Genomic DNA, 20618 nt, shown 5'->3' on the forward strand with positions numbered 1-20618 from the left:
GATTAAGGCTTTGCTTGCTGAGTGGGAGTCAATGACGCGATGTCCTCCCTTGACAGGTGACAGAAGTGTGTTCCTGCACTAATGATTTCTTGGCTGGATCATCAAAACAGGCTTCCCTTTTCAGGATCGAACTTTGTAGAACCTCATTCCTTCCTCTGAGGCTTCAGCGTCTGGGTTGTGTGGTGGCCCTAACTGCTTTCCCAGCGAGAGTGCAGGGCGGACGTTCTGTTCCAGGGAGTCACCCGCGGCCTGCTGACCTTCACTCTTCTGCCACCTCCCTTACTCACTGCTCCCAGCAGTTTCTCACGAGGCTAAATATGTGTCTCGGGATAATTGGACTAAACTGGTTTGTCAGATGTATTTACAAGCTTCTCTCAGTTTGTTTACTTAGCTTCGATTTTTGTGTGGGCCGTAGTAATATTTTTCTGCTGTTAGGACAAAAATCACACAGACGACAGTGTTTCTGTGATAGGATCAATGGAATGATAATCCATTTTCTTCTCTATTACGAGTCAGGTTTCTTAGGTGCATGATCTGATTTAATCTTCATAACACTTCCCAGCATTATGGGGGCATTACTGTCCCCCTTTCTCAGATGGCGCTCTGAGAGGTGAAGTTCTTTGTCAGAAGTCACATAGTTAATCGTTATGAACTGAAATTGGAATTGAGGTGGGTGTAAGTCTGAGTCTATGTTCCTTTCACTGTCCCACACGGCTTCTTGACCCTTTGGTTACTCTTTGGCATGGCGTTGGAAATCAGCACTCTGTGCAAGTTTCAGGTTAGGTTCTCTTTAGCTTTCTTTGTGCAGGGCTGATGCACAGGATACAGGTGGTTCTAATTTTTACAAACCAACCTGTTTCTAGAAAGCATAACGGGAAGCAGACTGCCACGAAGCACACTGAGCATCCGAAGAATTGACAGTGAGAAGTAAAGGTTAAAGCAAGAGTCAGATGGTAGACAGACCCAAAACTGGGACCCTCTTCAGAAGACAGGGGAATCATTTAACAACACAAGTCTGATTATGCCTTTACCACAGTTTACACATTTATTTTGTTTGTGTGATTGTCCTTTGAGTTAGCGGTGGCCTCCCCCAGTAGATGCTATGCTCTGCAAGGGCAAGGATGGGTCTTTCATGTGTCCCTGGGTCTGTGTGCCCGACTCAGTGTCTGGCCCCAATCCTCTGACACAGCAGGGTTTCTCCTGGCTCCAGATCTTTGCACTGACTTTCTCCTCTGCCAGGCAACCCACCCTCCCACCCCCGCCCTCACCTGCATGCCCCCTCCCCTCACTCGTGGATGTGACTGCTCACATGGCTTCCCCTCCAGGAGGTACCCCCCACCCCCCGACTGCTCTCTCTATGCTAGCACTCCTGCCTCCACCCAGGGCCCATCACCTTCTAATCCTTTACCTCTTTCATTAAAAAATTATTTTTCCCTAGCACAATCACTGACTAACATTATATTAGACTTATTTAATTTTTTGCAATCTGCCTCCTTTCTCTAGTATATGAGCTTATTGAGGGCATGACTTCCTGAATCAATAAACAATTACCCAAACCCATTCCTCCATCTGTCTGTAGCAGATGCTCTTGGTGGGCTGAGCCATGTGCCCTTAACCCACCCCTGCTTTATCCGTGGCTGTGGTGGACAACTTCCATGCGTGTTGTGTTGGCCTCCCCACGTCTGGGCAGAGCCCTCTGCTTTTCTGCATTAGGCTTTCTCAGTAGCTTGGAAATCACCTCACTGCCTGTAAATGCAGGGGATTTATTGTCCTCAGGGGCGACCCTAGGTGGATACATGCGCGGGTCCCCTGTGTACCGTCTTCAGGATTATGACAAGATCTCCACAATGGTAAGTCTCTCTGTTGAGTATCCTTCAGGATCTCCTCCTCCTCCTCCTCCCTCATTCTGCCTGCACCTTTGCTCTGACTTTCTGTATCACCTCTTAAATAAACTATCTACCTCTAAATCTGCACCAGGGATGCGCAAACCAACACACTATCCTTTTCAACACTTATTATCCATGACCCAGATGTGAATATCAGTGGCATATATTATGCTAAGTGTGCATGAAGATCCAAGCAATAATTTATGCTTATGTTGGACTTTATAGTTTACCGAGTGCTTTCACTCAGGTTGATTAGCATAGTGCCTGACAGAATTACCATCCAAACAAGATATTTAAAATATCTGGAAAACAAGTTGAATTCCAGAAAGAGAAGGCAATCGAAAAACTATAAAAGCCAAGTGTTAGGTTAAAAAGCAGCCGTGTATATAGAAAGGAAAGAAATGTTCTACTCATCACACTAGTAGTTCTTCAGGCAGCTGTGATAGCCCAACTCTATTTCATGGTGATTCCTGCATCCTCGGTGGCCCTGGATTCTTAACACAGAATTCTTCTGCACAGGAACAAAAACCAAGTCCAGCTCTGGACTGTCCAGCTGATCTAGCTGTGGCCAATAGGCTTTGGCAACTTTATAAGAAAGATCTAGAATCAGGCAAGTGTGAGCTCCAGCACCGCATATAAATAAGTAAATAAATAAAATAAAGATATTGTGTCTATCTACAACTAAAAAAAAAAAAAAAAATTTTTTTAAAGACTTAGTCCTAGCAATGGCCTTGACTTGTCACACATCCACACTTTTTTTTTAACTTCTGGGCACATTTCCACTTGGACCACACCTCTGCATGTTCTCTGCAAATAACCATGTGAGTGCTCACGGGAGGATATGGCTGTGGGTGTCACTGTGAACACGTGTGCATGGGTTAGTCCCTGTCGTGGAGTTATCTGTGTGCGCCCAGGCGTGCCATGCCCTGCCTCACGGTGACGAAAACCCCAAAGACAGATGTTTCCTACCGAACAGAGAGTACCACAGAAAATTCCATGAGAACTCTAAATAAGCAGATTTGGAAACAGTGCTCAGTTTATGAAAGCTTTCTCTAGAATAATAGGGCCTCACTCTTTAAACCAGAACATGAAAAAGGGGCAACTGGCATAGCCAATGTTGAATTTGGAGGTTTTCCCCAATTATCCAGATTGGGAATGAGAAATCTATGTAAACAGCAAAAGCAGCTAATCCTAAGACCACCCAAATATTGACCTGATGATTCAAAGGAACCTGAGAAAAGTCTATGGATATTCTTAATTGTTGTCTAGTCTCTGGGACTTTGTATACTGTTATTGAACTTAATAATGAATAAGAAGTCGATTGTTTGAGATACAGACCTCTTTTGCCAAAGCTAACATTGATTTCCTTCCTCTTTTAATAAAACATGTCTCTTGAAGAGGTGAAAACCATAACTCTCTTTCAACACCCTGTTTGATTTCTTTCCTTGAAAAAAATCCCCCAATACAAAACCCATCAGTAAATGCAAAAACAATGTAATAATAATTCTTATCATGTATGGAGGACTTGCCTTGTGTATAGTCATTATCTCCTTTAAGGCTCACCCCTGCTTCAAAGATGTTATTCATAGATCCCATTTATGGTGGAAGAAGGTGAGACTCGGACAGGTTAAATTGCTCGCTCAAATCATTCAGATGAAGAATGGAAACGAGAATGGTAGGATCTGAAGGATGCAGTCTTTTTTCTAACTACTCCACCATCTTCTGGAGAGAAGAATCTCTCCCTTCCCCAACACAGTGTGGGATACCCCTTCCCTGTTTCTAATGGTTTGTCCTGGTGAATCTTGTTCAAGTCAAAAGTGGCAGTAATCAGGGAAGGCAGCAGGAAGAGGGTGAATGGAGACTGACTCTTGAGATGGGAAAAGTCAGAGTTGGCATTCAGGCAGCTGTTTCTTGTGAATGTCATACTATGTTGACTTCGTCACCTTTTCTGGTTTTCTTTCTCCATCCCAGCACTGAGCCATAGCTTCTGCAGCGGGGTTCTCCCAGGAGGATGTGGGTCCTTTACATTCCATGGACTTGCCTTGATTGGCTGCATCCTGGGGCCAGGTCTGCCACTAATCTCTAGTCTGACCAACTCCCACTTGCCTCCTATGGCAGATGCAGAATAATTACTATGCCATTACTTTCCCCCACTTCCTGAAGGATGTTAAAAAGGAGCAGTTGGATGAATTACAGAATTCCACTACTATTGAGGGCATCAAGTTTTAGTTACCAAAAGATGAATGAGAAATAAATATGACTCTTGCTGGACTGAGACAGTAATTGACAAAGCAGATCTTTTCTGTGTCCCTGTAGCATTTAAAATCAGTTCTTGAGAGCCTAGTTTGAAGCTGGGTAGCCACTTCCTCTGGGCCTGGGTTACTCCCGACTCAGTATTTGACTGCTGTGCCAATTGTTGACCTAATTTATCTTTGCTCATGTGGTTGAGGTTCCTCAAATCTCAGCAAATGAGAGAGTTCCACAGCAGGCCCTGTGAAGTTCAGCATGGTAGTGCCAGGCAGTGCAAGACTGTGTAAATAAAATCATTTTCTGCTCTATTTTCTATAAATTGATTTCTTGTGGCTCTGACTGAGCTCTCTCTAAAGGTCAGCAGGTGTTATTTTGTGGACTGTAATGCAATCTGCATTGGGGCAACTGTGTATGTGTGTGTGTGTCTGAGAGAGAGACGGGAGGTGGGAGAAAGAGAGGGGGAGAGAGGGAGAGAGGTGAACAGACAGATAGTATGGGGAGTCAATATTGATTGATATTTGTGTTAGCTTTCTCTCACTGTGACCAAAACACTGATAAGAACAACTTAGAGGAGGAAAAGTTTATTTGGGGCTCAGAGTTTCTGAGGTTCAGTCTGGTTGGCTGACTCCATTGCTCTGGGCCTGAGATGATACAGAACATCATGGCGGAAGGGTGCAGAAGGGTGTAGAAGAGGAAAGATCATGGCTACTGGGAAGAAGAAAGAGAGAGAGGAGACAGGAACAAAATACAATCCCCAAGGGTATACCCCCAGTTACATACCTCCTCCAGCAACCACCCAGTTACCCCCCAGTCCTTTTACATCATGAATCCATCAAATGGATCAATCCACTGATTCTGTTGCCACCCTCACACTCTGATCATTATGCCTATGATCAGAACCCTGCTATAAGGCCACATGAGCTTTGGGGGGACATCTTATATTCAAACCATAGCAATATTTTGGATAAAAAACCAGCCATCAAGAGAATTTTCCTAGTACATAGCCACCCAAGTATCCCTTGTTTTCTTACAATTGTTAGAATTGGAGGTAAACTTTTCCTTCCTCAGCAAGTCTTACTTATTATTGCTCTTATTTTTTCCTATACACTCCTGCCACTTAGAATGCAATTTGCACTTCTACTAGTTTGTCATTGATGAACTACATCCACATAAGCTATTTTCTCTACTCTGTCCTAACCCTGTGCATCATGAGAGACTACCATTACTATACCCATTTAATAAATGAGGAAACTGAAGGTCAGAGATCTTGAGACCAGATTACATTCACACACGTAACAAATGCACCACCAGCTGTAAGCCAGGTCACATGAGTCTTACCTCAGTGTACTTTCCGCTGGACACAGGGCCAACTGGTTTGATAATTGCTGGGTTTGGGGGATTTTGTTATTGTTTCTTGGGAGACGAGGTTTTTGGCCTGCAAAGTAAGAACATAGTATCCGCTAGTCAAAAACAAATTTACTCTAGAGAATGTTAAGAGACAAATGCTTCATGCCACTCAATGTATTTTTAAAAAATGGCATCATCGCCCTGTGACATTAAGGTTGACCAGGTCTGGAGCAATGTGCCTGGACGGCTCCAGATGTTCTCCCAGTGGGTCATTTCCCCTCATTGTATCCACAGAATAGTTACAGAAACAGAAACTACCCCTGTAGGTTTCTGGTACCTGATTGAAATTTTCCTGGATGCTCTTCTACTTCCTGGCAGCAATTTAACTGAGGCAGAAAATATGAACCCAATATACCTTTTGGTTTTGACATGTCCCCAAATTACAAGATGCTTTTCCCCAAACCTAACAGCTGGCATGCACAGAGGGGTCTGAAAAGATCATTCAATAAAACATATTTGAAAAAGTCTGTACCACAAAATGCTATTTGGACAGCTGTTTAAGATATAAGCAGGTTAAATGAACTCACTTTAAATTCCCTAAATTTTTTGAATTGATGGATTATATGAAATTGCCTAACCTGATTTGATTTAGTATGTGTGAGTTCACACTTTCAAAACTAAATATTTGTCTTAAATGACATCACAAAAGTTTATAGAAATATTTAACTGTGGTTTTGGGGGAAGCTAAGATGGATTTTAAAAGAAATTTTAAGTGCTGTCTTTTCTCACAGATCCATCAATCTATTTACCCATCCATGATCCATATTTTCATGTGGTACATACAGCTTTGATCCTTGATATTGTTAAAAGACTTCAGCACCATGGGTATTTTTAAAATGACTTTATTGATGTGTAATTTACATTCCATTTAATTTTCCTGTATGAAGTGTACAATTCAATGGTTTTTAGTATGTTCTCAGAGTTGTATATTTATAACCACAACTAATTTTAGAATATCTCATCACCCTTCTAAAGGAACCTCACACCTATAATCAGCCCATGGAGTCTTTTGTATATCACGGTGCCCCTGCCAATTCTGTTCAAATCCAGATTGATACATATGCTTATCTCTATTGCTTCCCAAAGCTGCATTAAAATATCAGTAAAAGATTTTAAAAAATCATTAAACTCAATGATAAGTCCTGAATGTTTGTGTCTCACGAAATTCACCTGTTGAAATTGTAACTCTCAAGGTGGTGCTAAGAGGAGCTGGGGCCTTTGGAAGGTGGATAGGTCATGAGGGTGGAGGCCTTCTGAATAAGATTAGTGCCCTTGCTCCTTCCTCCCAGTGAGCTGGAGTGAGAAGATGCTGTCTGGGAGGAAGCAGGCCCTCAACAGACACTGACCTGCCTTGATCTTGGACTTCCCAACTTCTAGAACCCTAAAAAAAATGCATGTGTATTGCCTACGATCTGTCATTATGATATCTTATTGTAGCATCCTGAATGACCTAAGGCACCTGAGGACAAGAGGAGAGGAGAAACACCAAAGGAAGCCAATGAGCTTGAGGACACTGGATGGTGAGCGGATGTGGACAGGAGGACATTGAAAGCCAAGTAAGTGACTGTTGAGATGGCAGGTCCACGTAGCAGCCGGTCAGCAACAGACTTAGCTGCAGTACAAAACCCCAGAAAGTCTCAGAAACTTGAGGCATCCCCTGTAATCCCAGATACCTGGCGGGGTGAGGCAGGAGAACCACAAGCTGGAGGCCAGCCTGGGTAGCTTAGCTCTCTGCAGTAGAGCACTTGCCTAGCAGGTGTGAAGCCCTGGGGTCAGGACTCAGTACTGCAAAATGAAAGGGGAGTGATAGAGAGAGAGGAGAGGAGAGAAAGAAAGAGGCAGAAAAGGGAGGGAGAAAACAAATAAATAAATAAATAAATAAATAAATCTGAGGCATCTACGACCTAAAAGCAGAGCTACTGATTAGGGCTGGAGGGTAGAACGTGGGTATCAAGGAACGGTTTGGAAAAGCTATGGAAGGAGAAATAATTCCTTGGGCTCCTTGCCCAACCAGGTGTAGCCAGGCAACAGCCCTCACCCCTGATGTGAGACTCCCCGACACAAGAAATAAGGTGTGTTTCTGGGCTTCTGGAGATTCTGGTGCACACCCGTGGGAGTGAGCAGGGGCTGCACTGAGAACAGGGGACTGGATGTACATCCTCCCACTACGAGCCAAAACCCGGAGCCTCTCTCCGTACTGGTGAAGGGGACTGTAGGATTCCCTCCCTCGGGAACTGGGCAGCTGAAACTCATTGGTGCTGACATTCGGGGGTGTCACAAGGGAAAGGTTGTGTCCTCTTCAGCACTGGGTTGTTTAGGTTGGGATTCTCCAAAGAAACAGAACCAATAGGATTTACTTATTTGAAGCAATTATGTCATGCATTTATGAAGAGTGTCAAGTCTCAAGGTTTGCAGTTGGCAGAATGAGCCTGGGAAGAGTGGCGGCAACAGGTCCAGGCAACAGGTCCAGGCCAGTCCCCACTGCCTGACACCCAGGAGAGCCAAGGGTTTAGTTCCAGTCTGAAGACTGGCAGCTTGAGTCTAACGGCAGAAGAAAAACAAAAACAAAAACCCATGTCCTAGTTCAAAGGCAGGAGGGATTTCCTATTTGGGGGAGGGTCCATGTTCTTGTTTCGTTCAGACTCAGTGGATTGGATGAGGCCTACTGATGGTAAGGAGGACATCGCTACACTCAGCCCATTGCCTGAAGTGTTGAGCTCATCCAAAAACACCCTCTCAGAAATACGTGACCAGATATCTCTGTACTCTGTGGCCTAGCAAAGTAGGCAAATGAAATAAATCATCACGTGTTCACTTCTTAACTTGCCATCCACAGGCATCTTTTTAAACCTATTTAGTCTCCAAATGAAGACAGCGACGAAGTTATAATTCTGCCTAACATATAATTCTTGTATGTAGCTGTGCTTCATACAAGGAAAAACGTACCATGCCTTCCCAGAAGAGGAGGGAAAGTCTGAGAGTACTTACTCTCTTCCTTGATAGCCCATAACTTCAATGCTGTGATGTAAAATTAACAATATAAAAATACTGTAATAGAAAGTCAACTTATCCTACATAAAATGACAAGGGAATAAGAGAGGGAAGAAAGCATTCATAGCAAAATAAGGAGAAACACTCTTGACAGTTATAGTTCTTGTTCTTGTAACTGGTCACACAGTTGTGGCCAGGATAGCTGCCATTTCCCACTGCCAACTCTGTATTCTCTTATACTGTCAGCAAGCATCTCAGTTGGTATTTTAACTGGTGAGATGACTGAAATCTTCCCTCCTGACCATACTGGGTCATGAGTAGGACTTCCTGGATTGAGTTGTTATAGTTTCCCATCCACCAGTTATTACGCACTAGGGAGCGGGCATAGTAACTGACGCCCTGAGAATTTCCTGTAGACCAGACACACTCTTCCTCACCGCCCTATGGAGTAGTGAGTGTTTCAGTTTCCCATTGGTAGTCAGGATCAGGCACCCCAGCCAGCACAGTGGCCCCTTCTTTGCCTGTTGATTCAGAAGCATGAGGAACTCAAAGGGGTCAGCAGCAATCATAACTTCTAGTTCAATAGAATCGTTGTGTAGCCTGCGGGAAGCATTCTTCTCTTTGCAACTAAGTCCTCTAGGCTAGGTCAGTAGAGCAGAAGGTCTTAAAAACAGAAAGCAGAAGTTTTGCTAGTGGGTCACTAGAGTTAAAGTGAGTGGTGTAATCCCCTTTTGTACCCCTTGATTCCCACACCTAGAAATGCTGGTTTGTGCAAGAAACAATTTTGGACAACCTGTATTCGATACTGATTTGGAGCGTATACAGTCTTCCAGAGAAACTTGCAAGGTATTGCCACCTAGCTGGCACTATAACCGAGTCTTCAAAAGGTCATTCCATTATTCTATCAAGCTTTAGGATGATGGGGAACATGGAAAGACCACGGAATTCCATCAGGATGGGTCGATTGCTGTACTTCATTTGCAGTGAAGTGAGTTCCTTGGGCAGAAGGAAGGCCGTGTGGAATTCCATGGTGGTGGAAAAGTGCTTGGATGATAGTTTGGGCAGAAGCACTGTGTACAGGGAAGGCAAGTCAGTATCTGGAGTAAGCCAGTTAAGAACAAAGCTCAGTCCCTTCCAACATGAAGGAGGGCCAGTGTAATCAAGCTCCCGCAAACTAGCTGGCTGATCCCTCCAGGCAATGGCGCCATATTGGGGGCTGTGTCGTCTCTGCTGCTGGCAGATTGAGCACTCAACTGTGCTCATGGTTGGGTTGAACTTGATGAACAAAAGTTCATGTTGCTGAATTCATATATAACTCCTGTCTCTGCCACCATGGCTACTTTGTTCGTGAACCCATTGGACGATTTCAGGGGTAGCTGGAGGAAGAGACTGACTGACTTGTCTCCTCAGAATAGGTCATCATATCTACTTGATTATTAAAGTCTTCCTTGGCTGACATCACCCTTCGGTGAACATTTCCATGGGACAAAAAGGTCTTCACATTCCCTGCTAGTTCAGAAGCGTTTGTCTACATACCTCTTCTCCAAATTTCCTTGTCACCAATTTCCTATAGTGTTTCTTCTAAGTCCCTGGAAAGTCAGCCACACCACTGGCTATAGTTCATGAATTGGCATGTCATCATAAATCTGGCTAGTTCCCTTTTCAATAAAAGTTCACAATCAAGTACATTGACTGTAGATCTGCACACTGAGATTTCCCTTCACCACTGTTCTTTAGGGATGTACCTGCAAAGGGCTGGAGTTCTGCATCTGTCCCCTTTTGTGGTTCCTGTATCTCAGCAGAACCATCATGAAGCTGGCCAGTTTTATCCTCCTCTGTCACCTGATCACAGGGAACTCCCCAAGAGGCCAGAGGTGCAAGCTGGGAGAGACAAGGCAGTGTAGGAGTGGGGTGCACTGGCATTTAGGACACTTCTTCAAGTAACTTACTGTGCCTTCAGGACAGTCATGCATACATCAGTTCCGTGTGATGGTGGGGTATTACTGTGCAAACTCAACTTATGACTTTGTAGATTGATAATATCCAGGTCATGATGGGCAGCTAGGGTGGCTTGGTAACATGGTGGCCACTGGGCAAGAATTCAGTCTCTACTGAGGCTTGCAAGCAGGTCAACAGCTGTTTCTCAAAAGGCAAGTAGTGATCTGAAAGGGATGGCAGGGCTTTGCTCCAGAATTCCAAGGGCCTGCCTGTGACGCGCCTGTAGAAGTCTGCCAGAGGCTCCCGGCAGCAGCCATGTCTGCCGCTGTCACTCCAGGTACCACTGGATCTGCTGGCTCATGTGGCCCAAATGGCAGAGCAGCCTGAGCAGCAGCCTGGACTATGACAGATCCTTCTCTTATCCCAGGTCCCTCTCAACCTTGCAGCTTTTTGGGTCACTCAAGCTTGGTGGTCAGGAAAAACTTCCTGGGGGACGTTTTGTTAGAGTCCAGTCTTACTGAGCAAATAAATGTTCCCTGAAGGAGTAGGACAATGAGAGTGAGGTCTCTGAGAGATCGCAAGAAGTTCAGTATGCCTTGGGTCAGTGGTAAGAGATGAGCCCAGGATGGAGCTGGAGCTAGGTCAGGAGGGAGTAAATGAGCACACATGTCCAGGTGGTCACATCACTTCATAAGGAAGTCACAAAAGGACAAGCCACCTTAAAAATGCTTCGCTAGTGCATGGTAGTAGTTTGGTTGTGGTGAGTATGGAACTGAAAATGGCTTTTGGTCTATATGTGTCTGGAAAGTTCAAGAGCGTTCTCTTGTGTCTGACAATTGGAGACCTTGGAGCGTTTCCACAATGACCGTAAGTGGTAGCAGTGGGTGTTGAGGGAGGGCATGGAGAGAGGTGGGTGAATGGAGGAGGCTCTTGCCCTTCCCAGGTCCCCACTGGGAATACTGGATGGTGGAGGTTTGCAGTAGCATGACCGACCATGCCAGCAGTGGTTGAGGTACTGTCCTGAGAGGAGTCAAAGTGACCAGGAAAGCTCATCAGCTGGCTTGCCCCGGAGTGTGCTTACCACTGCCCACCCAAGGGCTGTGGGCAGGCAAGTCCCCTGCTCACACGCACACCTGTGTCCTTGTATTTCTTTTTTTGTACAATACTTTTTGTTGTATTGTTGTATATTTAACATGCATAGAATGAAGTTTTGATAAATATAGACAAAAGATGACTATAGTCAAGTAAATTAACATATCTATTACCTCACATTACCTTTCTTTTTCTTTTCTTTCCTTTTTTCTTGCAGAAAGAATATCCGAAATCTACTCTTTCAGAAAATTTCTGGTATTTTATAAAATAATATTAACTGTAGTACTTATGCTATAAATTAACTTCCTAGGTTTATTCATGTGATAAAATTATACCCTTTCACCTGTGTCTCTCATTTCCCACTCTTCTATCCTGGTAACCATCTTTCCATTCTGTTTTTAATGTATTTATTATTTTTTTAGATTCCACATATTAGTAAGAGCATGCAGTATTTTTTGCTACATGACTAATTTCACTTAGCATAATGTCCCCTAGGTTCAGCCAGGTTGTCACAGATGAAGAGATCTCCTTTGTAAAGGTTGAAAATTATCCCACTGTTCATAAGCGCCACACCATCTTTATCCATTCTTCCATTGGTGGATCCTGGGTTGTTACCACACCTTGTCAATTGTGAAGAACTCTGCAATACACAAGGAGTGCAGATACCTTTGGAAGTAGGGATTTCATTTCCTTCGGGTACTCAAAAGTGAGATTGCTGGGTGCAATGATTGGGATCTGCAATGTCCCCCCCAAAAGCTCATGTATTGAAGTCATGGTCCCCAATGTAGCAAGATTCACCAGGGGGACTTTTATCATAAGAGCTCTGACCTCATCAGTGAAATAATTCACTTAGTGGATGAACCTACTGATGGAATGAATAGACTGCTGAGAGAGGGGACCTAGCTGGAGGAAGTAGGTTGTTGGGGATGTGCCCTGGAAGTGTCTGCCTTTTCCCTGGCTCCTCTCTGTCTGTGCTCCCCGGATGCTATGTTCTGAGAAACTTTTCTCCGTCATATCCTTCCGCCATGATGTTTTTGCCTTGGAGGTGGCAGACCATGTACTAAATCTTCTAAAATTGTGAGCCAAAATAAATCTTTCTACTTCTAAGTTGTTCTTATATTTTGGATTTGGGTCACAACAACACAAAGTTGATCGATACATTGGGGCATATTATAGTTTTTGCTTTATTTGATTTTTGAGGTACTGGGGATTGAACTCAGGGGTACTCTACCACTTAGCTGTAACCCCAGAGCTTTTTATTGTATTTTGAGACAGGATCTCGCTAAGTTGCCCAGACTGGCCTTGGACTTGCTATCCTCCTGCTGCAGCCTCCTCTCAGTTGATGGCCTTGCAGGGGCACACTCCTGGCCTGACCATAGTTAATAGCTTAGCTTCTTTGGGACCTGCCACACTGCTTTTCACAATGGTTGCACCATCTGCATTTCTACCAAGGGTGTATAAGAGTTCTCTTTTCTCCACATCCTCCCAACTCTTGTTTTCTCTTATTTTTTTCATAATAGTCCTCCTAATGGGTAGGAGGTGATATCTCATAGTGGTTTTGATTTACATTTTCCTAATTATTAGTGTTATTGTTATTGTTCATTTATCTTTTGGCCATCTTTATGCCTTCTTTGGAGAAATGTCTCTTCTGGTCATTTCCAATTTTCAAAATTGGGTTATTTGGGTTTTGTTGTTTTGTTTTTGCTATTGAGTTCTGTGATTTCCTTATATATTTTAGATATCATCCGCTTATGTGATATATGGGCCACTAACATTCCACCTTGAAATTGGCTGCCTTTTTATTTTGCTGACTGATTCCCTTACTGTGCAGAAACTTTTAAGTGTGATGTAGTCCCACTTGTTTACTTTTTATTTTGTTGCCTGTGTTAGTGGGGTCATATCCGTAAAATAATTCCCGAGGTCAATATCATACGACCTTTCCCCTATGTTTTCTTCTAGGAATTCTATATGTCAGATCTTGCATTTAGGTCTTTAGCTCATGCAACAAACCCTAGGGACTCAGCATGCTTTTGTTCTCTCTTTGCCTTAACTTTCTTCTCAAAGATAAGCTGCCGAGCTCCATTTCCACTCTTGCTAGTCAGAAGACAGGTTTGCAGGCAGTTGTTGTCTCAGGATTTTATCGCTAGTCCCCATGAGGAAATGGACAAGATAATTCTTCCAGAGGTTCATGGTCATGGTCAGGGGGGCTACTGTTGCAGACGTCTTCCTGACATGTCACTGGTTATGACTCACCCAGCTATCCCATCCCTGCTTCCTGCCATAAAGACCTCTTGTCTAGCCAGATGTTGGGAAGACACAGCGAGGGCAAGAGGGTGGCAGACCTCTGCTGAGTGTGCTCTTCACAACTCTCAAACCTTCCACAGAGCCGAGGACCTTTCCACCGGGCTCTGAACCAAGGTTGTGCTCTCCTCCCTAGAGCTTTGAATCTGGCCGCCTCTCCACTTTCCAGGCAGTGAACTTGATGGTTGACAAAGGCCAGATGTGAATAGTTTAGCTCAGTGGTTTCCAACCTGACTGTACATGAGCACCACTCGGGAATTTGTTCTTTAGCACGCCGTTGCTCAGGTCACACGCAGATATTTAGATTTTTTTTTTTTTTTTTTTTTTTTTATGGCTTTACTTTTTATTTATTTATTTTTTTTTTATTGTGAACAAATGGGATACATGTTCTTTCACTGTTTGTACATAGAGTAAAGGTATACCATTTGTGTAATCATACGTTTACATAGGGTGATGTTGGTTGATTCATTCTGTTATTTTTTTCCCCTTCCCCCCACCCCTCCCATCCCTCTTTTCCCTCTATACAGTCCTTCCTTCCCCCATTCTTGCCCCCCTCCCTAACCCTCACTCTAACCCTAAAACTAACCCCTCCCACACCCCATTATGTATCATCATCCACTTATCAGCGAGATCATTCTTCCTTTGGTTTTTTGAGATTGGCTTATCTCACTTAGCATGATATTCTCCAATTTCGTCCATTTGCTTGCAAATGCCATAATTTTATCATTCTTTATGGCTGAGTAATATTCCATTGTATATATATGCCACAGTTTCTTTATCCATTCATCAACTGAAGGGCATCTAGGTTGGTTCCACAATCTGGCTATGGTGAATTGAGCAGCAATGAACATTGATGTGGCTGTATCTCTGTAGTATGCTGATTTTAAGTCCTTTGGGTATAGGCCAAGGAGTGGGATAGCTGGGTCAAATGGTAGTTCCATTCCAAGTTTTTTAAGGAATCTCCATACTGCCTTCCAGAGTGGTTGCACTAATTTGCAACCCCACCAGCAATGTATGAGTGTACCTTTTTCCCCACATCCTCGCCAACACCTGTTGTTGCTTGTGTTCTTGATAATCGCCATTCTGATTGGGGTGAGATGGAATCTTAGGGTGGTTTTGATTTGCATTTCTTTTATTACTAGAGATGTTGAACATTTTTCCATATGTTTGTTAATTGTTTGTAGGTCTTCTTCTGTGAAGTGTCTGTTCATTTCCTTAGACCATTTGTCGATTGGATTATTTGTAGTCTTGGTGTTGAGTTTTTTGAGTTCTTTATAGATTCTGGAGATTAGTGCTCTATCTGAAGTATGATTGGCAAAGATTTTCTCCCACTCTGTAGGCTCTTTCTTCACATTGCTGATAGTTTCCTTTGCTGAGAGAAAGCTTTTTAGTTTGAATCTATCCCAGTTGTTGATTCTTACTTTTATTTCTTGTGCTATGGGAGTCCTGTTGAGAAAGTCTGGTCCTAAGCCGACATGTTGAAGATCTGGACCTACATTTTCTTCTATAAGATGCAGGGTCTCTGGTCTGATTCCGAGGTCCTTAATCCATTTTGAGTTTAGTTTTGTGCACGGTGAGAGATATGGGTTTATTTTCATTTTGTTGCATATGGATTTCCAATTCTCCCAGCACCATTTGTTGAAGAGGCTATCTTTTCTCCATTGCATATTTTTGGCCCCTTTGTCTAGTATGAGGAAATTATATTTGTTTGGGTTTGTGTCCGTGTCTTCTATTCTGTACCATTGATCTACCTGTCTATTTTGGTACCAATACCATGCCGTTTTTGTTACTATTGCTTTGTAGTAAAGTTGAAGTTCAGGTATTGCAATACCCCCTGCTTCATTTTTCCTGCGAAGGATTGCTTTAGCAATTCTGGGTTTCTTATTCTTCCAGATGAATTTCATAATTGCTTGCTCTATTTCTGCAAGGTACATCATTGGGATTTTAATTGGAATTGCATTGAATCTGTATAGCACTTTTGGTAGTATGGCCATTTTGACAATATTAATTCTGCCTATCCAGGAACATGGGAGATCTTTCCATCTTCTAAGGTGTTCTTTAATTTCTTTCTTTAGTGTTCTGTAGTTCTCATTGTAGAGGTCTTTCACCTCTTTTGTGAGATTGATTCCCAAGTATTTTATTTTTTTTGAGGCTATTGTGAATGGAGTAGTTTTCCTAACTTCTCTTTCTGAAGATTCATCACTTATGTATAAAAATGCATTGGATTTATGAGCATTGATCTTGTATCCTGCTACTTTACTGAATTCACTTATGAGTTCTAAGAGTTTTCTGGTGGAATTTCCTGGTTCCTCTAAGTATATAATCATATCATCAGCAAATAGGGATAGTTTGAGTTCTTCTTTTCCAATTCGTATCCCTTTAATTTCTTTGGTCTGTCTAATTGCTCTGGCTAGAGTTTCAAGGACGATATTGAATAGGAGTGGTGAGAGAGGGCATCCCTGCCTTGTTCCAGATTTTAGGGGGAATGCTTTCAGTTTTTCACCATTAAGAATAATATTAGCCATGGGCTTAGCATAGATGGCCTTTACAATGTTAAGGAACGTTCCCACTATCCCTATTTTTTCTAGTGTTTTGAGCATGAAGGGGTGCTGTATTTTATCAAATGCTTTTTCTGCATCTATTGAAATAATCATGTGGTTCTTGACTTTAAGTCTGTTGATATGGTGAATTACATTTATTGATTTCCTGATGTTGAACCAACCTTGCATCCCTGGGATGAAACCCACTTGATCATGATGCACTATCTTTTTAATACATTTTTGTATGCGATTTGCTAAAATTTTGTTGAGAATTTTTGCGTCGATGTTCATTAAGGAAATTGGTCTGAAATTTTCTTTCCTCGATGTGTCTCTGTCTGGTTTAGGTATCAGGGTGATATTGGCTTCGTAGAATGAGTTTGGGAGGGTTCCCTCCTCTTCTATTTCATGGAATACTTTGAAAAGTATTGGAATGAGCTCTTCTTTAAAGGTTTTGTAGAACTCGGCTGAGAAACCATCAGGTCCTGGACTTTTCTTTGTTGGTAGGCTTTTGATGACTTCTTCTATTTCATTACTTGAAATTGGTCTATTTAAATTGTGCATGTCCTCCTCGTTTAGTTTAGGCAATTCATAGGTCTCTAGAAACTTGTTGATATCTTCGAAATTTTCTATTTTGTTGGAATATAGATTTTCAAAATAGCTTCTAATTATGTTTTGTATTTCAGTCGTGTCTGTTGTGATACTTCCTTGTTCATTCCGAATTTTGGTGATTTGGGTTTTCTCTCGTCTTCTCTTTGTTAGTGTGGCTAAAGGTTTATCAATTTTGTTTATTTTTTCGAAGAACCAACTATTTATTTTGTCAATTTTTTGTATTGTTTCTTTCGTTTCAATTTCGTTGATTTCAGCTCTGAGTTTAACTATTTCCTGTCTTCTACTACTTCTGGTGTTGGTCTGTTCTTCTTTTTCTAGGGCTTTGAGCTGTAGTGTTAGTTCATTTATTTTTTGAGTTTTACTTCTTTTATTAAATGCGCTCCATGAAATAAATCTTCCTCTAAGTACGGCTTTCATAGTGTCCCAGAGATTTTGATACGATGTTTCTTTGTTCTCGTTTACCTCTAAGAATTTTTTAATTTCCTTCCTAATATCTTCTGTTATCCATTCCTCATATAATAGCATATTGTTTAATCTCCAGGTGTTGGAGTAATTTCTGTTTTTTGCTCTTTCATTTATTTCTAGTTTCAATCCATTATGATCTGATAAAATACAAGGAAGTGTCTCTATCTTCTTGTATTTGCTAACATTAGCTTTGTGGCATAATATATGGTCTATTTTAGAGAAGGATCCATGTGCTGCTGAGAAGAAAGTGTATTCACTCTTCGTTGGATGGTATATTCTATAAATGTCTGTTAAGTCTAAATTATTGATTGTGTTATTGAGATCTAAGGTTTCTTTATTCCATTTTTGTTTGGAAGATCTGTCCAGTGGAGAGAGAGGCGTGTTAAAATCACCTAGTATTATTGTATTGTGGTCTATTTGGTTTCTGAGATTGAGAAGGATTTGTTTGACATACATGGGTGAGCCACTGTTTGGGGCATAGATATTTATGATTGTTATGTCTTGCTGATTTATGGTTCCCTTAAGCATTATGAAATGTCCTTCTTTATCCCTTCTGATTAACTTTGGCTTGAAGTCCACTTTATCTGAAATGAGGATGGATACCCCAGCTTTTTTGCTGGGTCCATGTGCATGGTAAGTTTTTTCCCATCCTTTCACCTTTAGTCTTTGGGTATCTCTTTCTAAGAGATGAGTCTCTTGCAGGCAACATATTGTTGGATCTTTCTTTTTTATCCAATCTGCCAGTCTATGTCTTTTGATTGATGAATTCAGGCCGTTAATATTCAGGGTAATTATTGAGATATGATTTGTATTCCCGGTCATTTGACTCATTTTATTCATTTATTTGCTTATTTTTGACACGACTTGGTTCCTCTTTATTTGAGAGTTCCTTTAGGATATCTCCTCCCTTTGCTGATTTGCTTCTTTGTTTTTCATTTCTTCTTCATGGAATATTTTGCTGAGAATGTTCTGTAATGCTGGCTTTCTTTTTGTATATTCTTTTAGCTTTTGTTTATCATGGAAGGATTTTATTTCGTTGTCGAATCTGAAGGTAAGTTTTGCTGGGTATAAGATTCTTGGTTGGCATCCATTTTCTTTTAGGGCTTGAAAAATGTTATTCCAGGCCCTTCTAGCTTTTAGGGTCTGGATTGAAAAATCTGCTGATATCCGTATTGGCTTCCCCCTGAATGTAATTTGGTTCTTTTCTCTCACAGCCTTTAAGATTCTGTCTTTATTTTGTATGTTAGGTATTTTCATTATAATGTGCCTTGGTGTGGGTCTGTTGTAATTTTGTGTATTTGGAGTCCTGTAAGCCTCTTGAACTTGATTTTCCATTTCGTTCTTCAGATTTGGGAAATTTTCTGAAATTATCTCATTGAATAGGTTGTTCATTCCTTTGGTTTGTTTCTCTAAGCCTTCCTCAATCCCAATAATTCTCAAATTTGGCCTTTTCATGATATCCCATAGTTCTTGGAGATTCTGTTCATGATTTCTTACCATCTTCTCTGTTTGTTCGACTTTGTTTTCGAGGTTAAATATTTTGTCTTCAATATCTGAGGTTCTGTCTTCCAGGTGTTCTATCCTATTGGTTGTGCTTTCTATGGAGTTCTTAATTTGGTTTATTGTTTCCTTCATTTCAAGGATTTCTGTTTGGTTTTTTTTCAATATCTCTAACTCTTTATTGAAATGGTCTTTTGCTTCCTGTATTTGCTCTTTTAACTGTCTATTGGTGCGTTCATTCAATGCCTGCATTTGCTCTTTCATTTCATCGTTTGCTTCCCTTATCATGTTGATTATGTACATTCTGAACTCCCTTTCTGACATTTCTTCTGCCATGCTGTCATTGGATTTTATTGATATAACATCCAGATTTGTTTGAGGCATTTTCTTCCCTTGTTTTCTCATATTGTTCAGGTATCAGTGGACTGCAGAGATGTTGCAGATTTCCTCTATTGACTTATAATGTCCCTGAAGATTGCTAGTGTATCCCCTCTTATCCTTCAGTAGCCTGAAGTCTTAGAGGAAGTTGATACTTCGGTGTTCCCCTAGGTAGCTGCCTCTCTAGGGGTGGTGGTCTTCAGGTGGGGTATATTCCCTGCTAGAGGGCAGAGGTGCCTCTACTTGTTGACCAATGGTCATCCAAAGGGGAGCTAGACTGCGGGCTAAGGCAATGCCTGTTTGGGCCTGTGTCTCTGGTTTTACTGTCTTTGTGGGAAAACCTCACTCTGCGGGGAAGACCCACCCGGTGGGGAGGTCTCACTAGTCCGTTCCCCTCCTAGAGGTTCTCCTCAGTCCACAACTACCGCCTGTGCAGGGCAGCCTTCCCAAGCAGCGTTTCCAGGGGCCTGGACCTACCTCCTGGGCTTGGGAGCCCTGCCCTTCGCAGACGAGTCTCCTTTGGTGGCCCCTCCTCAGAGAAGCTGCCCACAGTCCTGGAACCTTCGCTCCACCCCTCAGCTGGTCTCTGTGTAGCTCTTTCAAGAAAAGGTGCTTAGATCCCCGGCTCGGACCGTGCTTTGCACCTAATCACTTGGCTATGCGACCCCTCCTCTGAAGAGTCACTTGGAGCCTCGTACATATGCTCCAAGCCCCAGTGACCCGTCACTCGTCTCTTCCTCCAGGCAGGTGTTCTGTGTGGGCGCTTGGAGACCAAGCCACTCACTGCGCACCTCCACCTCCTCAGGACAGCCCCCTCCCCGTTGTTCAGGTAGTTGCTGAATCCAAATAGTTCGCCACCCAACTCTTTCTCTGGCAGCCCCCGGAGCCCTGGCAGATTGGTCCAAAAAACCAAAAAACCAAGCGGTGTGCTGCTCGGCCTCCTCTGCAAGGTCTCCCACTTTCCGAGCTCACTGTTCCAATGAGGGTAGATGTGTCTTGCTGCCTGGGCAGGGCAGCCTTCCCAGGGGCCCAGACCTACCTCCTGGGCCTGGGAGCCTCACCCTTCGTAGACGAGTCTCCTTAGGTTGTCCCTTCTCAGAGACGCTGCCTGAAGTCCTGGAACCTTCACTTCGCCCCTCAGTTTGTCTCTGTGTAGTTCATTCAAGAAAAGGTGCCTAGGTCCCTGGACCGGACCTTGCTATGCACCTAATCGCCTGGCTATGCGACCCGCCCTCTGAGCAGTCACTTGGAGCCTCGTACA

Source organism: Sciurus carolinensis, chromosome 7 (genome assembly GCF_902686445.1).
Source record: "Sciurus carolinensis chromosome 7, mSciCar1.2, whole genome shotgun sequence".
NCBI lineage: Eukaryota > Metazoa > Chordata > Mammalia > Rodentia > Sciuridae > Sciurus > Sciurus carolinensis.